This window comes from Morone saxatilis, unplaced genomic scaffold (assembly GCF_004916995.1).
Source record: "Morone saxatilis isolate NCDOM2014 unplaced genomic scaffold, NCSU_SB_2.0 Contig16, whole genome shotgun sequence".
In the NCBI taxonomy this organism is placed as follows: domain Eukaryota; kingdom Metazoa; phylum Chordata; class Actinopteri; family Moronidae; genus Morone; species Morone saxatilis.
Window position 1 is genome coordinate 6246502 of NW_023339718.1, and position 6430 is coordinate 6252931.

General features: G+C 43.7%; 1 long non-coding RNA gene across 1 annotated transcript in view; it reads right to left on the reverse strand.

Annotated features, from left to right (window-relative positions):
* LOC118325982 overlaps window positions 1-4220 on the reverse strand; it is a 37633-nt gene extending 33413 nt beyond the window's left edge. The window contains exon 1 of the long non-coding RNA XR_004796616.1: window positions 3976-4220. This is a non-coding gene — a long non-coding RNA (uncharacterized LOC118325982). The remainder of the gene's footprint in view (window positions 1-3975) is intronic.
* Between the last annotated feature and the right edge of the window lie 2210 nt (window positions 4221-6430).

Sequence of the window (6430 nt, forward strand, 5' to 3'; positions counted from 1 at the left end):
CTCTCTCTCTCTCTCTCCATTTTTGTCAGTTCAGTATACGTCCTAATTATTACTGTTTGGGATGCCAGCGCCGTTTCCTGGCCGGACTCGATCATGCTGAAATAAAGAGCATGAAGGCGCACACGTGGGTTTCTACAGAAGCCCTAAATGTCACTCTTTCATTCCCATGAAATCCCCGAGATGAGCCTACGTTGAAATCCCATTCAAATTAAATAAAATGTAAAATACCTCGTGTTAAAGGATCAAATAGGCTATAAATATTAACATGCAATATCTGGCCCGAGGGGAAGTTCACTGCTTGTGTGTGTGTGTGTGTGTGTGTGTGTGTGTTGTGTGTGTGTGGTGTGTGTGTGTGAATGTGTGTGTTTAAATGTGGATGGGTGAGCGCGCGTGTGTACAACAATAATATACATTATGCTCTCTGAAAAAAAGTTGTTAATTAAATTAAGAGAAGTGCACAAACAGAGCTGTCCCTTCCTGGTGAAAATATCAAACATCTGAACTCAAATGACAAAAATAATAGCAAAATAAAGTCAGTTATATGAATAGCATCTACAATCTCTCGTCCATGGGAAATTTGAGTAATATGTCATGAGTCCTCCACAAGTCCTCGACGAGTCTGGAAGTAGTTTTTACTTTCGGTTATCTAGCTTTATGACGAGCAGAACACTCATACAGCTAGATAACCAAAGATAACAACCCACTTCCCAATCTTCAGCAATAATCCACATGTACATTTCCTCTTCTGGTCTCCAAGTTTCCATCTCTCAGAACTCAAATATATTAAGCAAAAGTCATCAGTATCCTTTTTCAAGTCACAATGTGCATTATATTCCTTATATTCCCTTTTTGCCATCGAGGGCCACTACTGCACAGCCCGAACTGTTATACACCCGGTGTAAAAAGGCGGCAATTCTTCGAAAAAATGATATATTATCCCAATGTTAATGTCATATTCACTTGACATTAACCAATATTACTGAGTTGAAGTAGGCCTTGAAAATCGCGGGTAAGGTGCAGTCATCCTTGCACAGGGGCCCTAATTTGCAATGCAAATAGCTCCAATCCCACAAAAGGCTCTTTCGCCTCTATTAAGTCGTTGTGGCAGTAGCAATAGATATCCTGTGAGGCCGGCGGAGAAGAAACACGGCAGAGAAGGGGGGAAATCCGGTTTCCTGTGGAAAGTGCAATCACGGCACAGGGAATTACGACGCAAACGTTTCGGATTATAAAGACAGGAGCTTGCTTTTTGGCCAAAGAGTGTCAAGTTGTCCTTTCACATCCAGCATACTTAAAGGAGAGATAAAGCCGATGACTCTGAGCCAAAGGGTCCGTTCTGCAGGTTGCATGGTCGGTCGGTCTGAAAAGAGTGGGGGAATAAGGGCCATCCCCAAACGATAGGGGGGCTGGGGGTGGCCAAAATATGGACCAACCCCGGTGAGGTCAAAGGCCTCGGACCACGACAATGTAACTGCGATGATGTCATGAAAAAAAAAATCGCAAATGCTCCCTCCTATCCATGCACAATCTCCATCCATTACACAGAGCGCGCTGGAATAAGTCCGCCTGCATCGAGCAGCCTGCACGCCTTCTCTCACACAGGGATGAAAATGGATGACAGGGAAACCATATGTTGTTTTTTTTTACACAGAATGAGAGCGACACGGCTGCTTTTAATAGGAGATGCGAGCAGATTTAGTACCCGTTAAACAATAAAAAATGAAACAACTCAATGAAGAGAGCATCCTGGAGCTGCCTGAGCGCCAGCGTCCTCTGTCTATCCAATGCAGGCTATATTTTCTATTCGCAATAACACGCTGATCGCTCGCTCACTGCTCTCCTCATCCTATACGAGGCACCACTGTAGGAGTTAAATTGCTCTCACGTACTCGATCTTTGCGTCGAAATCCGTACTAGCCTCGTGTGTGTGTGTTTTTTTTGTGGTCATCGTCGCATCGGAAGGGTACAATGGGTATTCAGGCTGCTGGCGAAGTCGCCCCACGCGAAATAAAGCCCAAGCGCTTCGCCGTGTTCGCGTGTTAACCCGCTCACTTTCCCACAGATGTGTAAGTAGTTAACCGATAGCTCAGCACAAAATGGGTCAATATATAATATCTTTGTAACTGAATCAACAATAACAGGCAGTGAAACATGTGATGGATCATGCGCAGGAGCATGCGACTGCAGGTTACCGAGTCAGTACCTTCTGCACAACTTTGATTCTGTTCGGACCATAAAACACTCCCAATTCAGGGGGGNNGGGGGGGGGGGGGGGGGTTAGCCTCTGACAGCAACCCATTAAATTCATGTGTGTCTGTATGTGAGCGAGAACTTGTGTGTGTGTGTGTGTGTGTGTGTCTGTCAGGAGAAGTGAACAATCAGGTGGTGACAAATTAACACCGTATTATTTGTCAATGGCATCGTCAGCGTTTTTTTTTCTCCAGGTGTCCCATTCACTTGCTACAGTTTTAGACCTGGCTCTTAAGTTTACTCTCGCTTCGTCGGTGGGAGGGGCGAAGCAGAGGTGTTTTAATGAGCAAATATGAGTCACAGGGCCTGTGCATTTCAATAAGGGATCAGTTACTATAAACAGCACATAAACTCCACATCTATTGCATTCTTAGTTCTGTTTCAACCATCCCTATATAAAAAACATATTCTACCCGCACCAAGTGACACAAACCAGAAGCCTGAATTTGTCCAAATGTCCCTTGTGCCATGGAAAACACTTTACGCATACATTGTTCATCTCTTTATTTCCTGTAATGAATCAACGATTTCCACACACCCACAATCATTCTGTCCCCCTGATGTGGATCTGATGTGGATCTGAAACTATAAGGCCAACTTCATATCGTTAAGATCAACGTTATAAAGCACACCTCATTAGGGTAAAGGAGGCTTCAGAATAGGCCTCCCACACAGAGGCCATGCTTTAATCACAGCACACCATTTTTTTAACTTACAACCTGCTGATCCTCTTGAAATTATAATAAGCTGTATATCCGTGAAGGTTAATGATACAGTGCTGAGAATCCAAAAAAAATTAACAGAAAAATAGCAGAAGGGCGCAATTCCATCCGTATTATTAGCTATATTATTTGAACAAACGAGGCTTTGGTGCGTAATAACACATGGATAAACAATACAATGAGCGCTTTGTTTTCAAGACATTGTGTGACGATTTCGGTGACGTTATTCATTCAATGTAAAGCCAGCTCTTTACTTTTGTTTCAGCACAACATTTCAACTCGTTTTCTGAAGAAATAGAAATAAATCCAGCAAATTTTATGCGATTTGCTGGTGTGTTTTTGTTCGTAAATGTGTCCATTTTTATTATTTCTCTGAAATAATCTCAAACACCTCGCTCCCGAAATCACCTCTCTCACACTAACTAAACACAGTGTCGTTGAAATGTGCCTTATGTAGGCCAAATAATAATGATAATTTCAGGAAACAGCAGTTTTAATAAGATGTCATTTTTCCCCAAAAAGTAGAGAAGCAGATAAGCAGAGACGCATCCACTGCTCAGAGATACTGCCGAATAAACTCTAAAGTGAACTTAATTGCAGGAGGCAGAATATAGCGAGAGACGCCGGCCATGAAGTGAACAATAAAAAAGCAATCAGTATTAATATGAATCACACACACTTGAGGCAGACTTTACGAAGTTACCGGTCAGTGTGGAGTGGATATCCAGCTGCTTCCAAAAGGTGCCAAAAAAGTCAAATCCGTGCGCCCTAATTCCAAAGTGTGTGAGGAAACATTCACAGTCACAAACTTCACATTTCCCACTAAATACGTGGAATCTCAGCACACATCACCAGTCCTCATCTACTCTTAACAAAAACAACTGCACATACTATCTATTACTTATCGATAGCCTTATATTTAACTTTTGCGCACATGGGGAACCTTTACGCACACGGTTGCCTTTACGCAGCCTATTAAAGCAGGCACAAAAGTTGCACTTACTTTCTGAAGGTGAGTCAAATCACTGCAGTCGACCAGAAAGCGTCCCAAGCAGGAGAAGACCAGCGGTGTTCAGTTGTGTCCGTGGTGTACCGTGATGTGTATGTTCCCCTCAAATATCCCAGCCGTATTATTTGGTGGGGGGGCATCACTTTAAAATTACCGCTAACACTCAGTAGCCTGCATTAGGCGTGCTTCAGCTGCTCTGTGCAAAGCATGAGCACATCCCAAGCACATGATAGACGAAGAGAAGGAGAAGGAGGGAGGGGGCTGGGTGAGGGAGATTTATCCTATTACGCCTCCTGATTGGTGCCTGAGTGTAATTCCATCGCCAACTGCCTATCCATAGATTGGCGGCTTTGGATATAAATGTGTGCACATCTTCCTGATTGGCTGGATGAGGTTCGACCGAACTCAGCGCGATCTATTGCCTGGGCTAATTCAAAACCATTGATTACACGGCTTGCAGTTTTGAGTATGGCATGGCTGAGTGTTTATCATCGTGCCTATAGCAGGGCTTGAGGGTCTGGTCCTGCTGAGTTTGTTTTTATTCATTGCCTCTCTGATTTTTTGGTGCTGCCTGATGCTTGTTTATCCTACGCCTCCTTCTGTATTTTGCTGTTTCATGATCTGTAAATGATTCTAGATACGGTCAATAGTTTTGGGAATTGGCCATGTAGCAAAATCTTTCCCCTCTTCTGGAAGAACCGGGGTTTAAATGCGGTGGTCTCCCTGATCGGCTGCCCTGAGTGCTGACCAACGCCTCCTGATTTTGGCGGTATTGTGGCCTTGACCTCAAGTGCAAGTGAATGGTATCCTCGCACCGGGAAGTGTCCCGGGTGCTCGCCAGGCAGTATAGATAGATTCCATACGCACCTCCTTATTGGCTGGCTGAGTGTTACACGCCTCTGAATTGACCTCTGAGTGTTACCAATGCCTCCTGTTGGCTGGATGAGTGGACACACCTCCTTGATTTGCTGGCTTGAAGTGTTACGAGCCTCCTGATTGCTGCCCTGAGTGTTCCCCGCCTCCTGTGGGCTGTTCTAACAGTTAAAGGTCTCCTGATTACCAACTGCGAGGCTCCACTGTAAACTGGTCAGGAAGGAGGGAGAAGGCCACGCAAACGCGAAAGTTGCCTGACTCAGTTGGCGTCAACAAAGAACCGAGGGGAACTTTGGTTGAATTTCAGACGGTCTCACACAGAGGATGGACTACCCCCCCACAGCCCTCTTCTCATCATCTCATCATTTCTCCTATCCACAACCACCAAAGGGAGAAAAAAAAAAAAACTTGCCACACCTCTGAGACTTCAAACTGTGCATCACCTTTTCCTATTTTGTGTTGTGACGTATGGGAAGTGTCTCTTCCCTAACTCTCTCTCTCGCCGCACAAATTCATCGTATTATTATATGATTTATTGAACGACTTTGTTGCCGTAATAACACATGTCACATACAAATTGAGCGCTTTTTTCAGAAATTGTGTCGATTTCGTGCGTTATTCATTTCAATGTAGCCACTCTTCTTTGTTCAGCACAACATTTCAACTCGTTTTCTGAGAAAAAAGAAATAAATCCAGCAAATTATGCGTTGCTGGTTGTTTGTTAACTAAATGTGTCCATTTTATATTCTCTAAATAATCTCAAACACCTCGCTCCGAACACCTTTCACATAACCAACCACAGTGTCGTTGGAGATGTGCCTTATGTAAGGCCAAATGTATATGGATATTTCAAGGAAACAGCAGTTTTAATTAAGATCATTTTTCAAAAGTGAGAAGCAAGATAAAGCAGAGACGCCATCCAATGCTCAGAATATGCCGGAATAAAATCTAAGTACTTATTGCAGAGAATATAGCGAGAGACGCCGGCATGAGGAACGTTAAGCAATCAATTAATATATCACAACCACTTTGAGGCAGAATTTACGAAGTTCGTCAGTGTGGAGTGGATATCCAACTGCTTCCAAAGCTGCCAAATCCAATCCGTGCGTAATTCCAAAGTGTGTGGAAGAACATTCCACAAAGTCACAACTTCCATCCACTAAATACGGTGGAATCCTCAAGCACCAATCACCAGTCCTCACTATCTTAACCAAAAAACAACTGGACTGCATATCTATTACTTATCAAGCCTTATATTTAAAACTTTTGCCGCACATGGGAACCTTTACGCACCGGTTGCTTTTACGCAGGCCTATTTAAAGCAGGCACAAAAGTTTTGGCACTACTCTGAGGTGAGTCAAATCACTGCAGTCGACCAGAAAGCGTCCAAGCAGGAAAACCCAGGTTCAGTGTGTCCGTTTACCGGATGTGTATGTCCCCTCAAAATATCCCAGGCCGTATTATGGTGGGATCACTTTAAATACCTAACAACTCAGTCTGCATTTAGCGTTGTTCAACTGCTCTGTTGGCAAAGCTTGACAATCCCAGCACATGATAGCGAAGAGAAGGAGAAGAG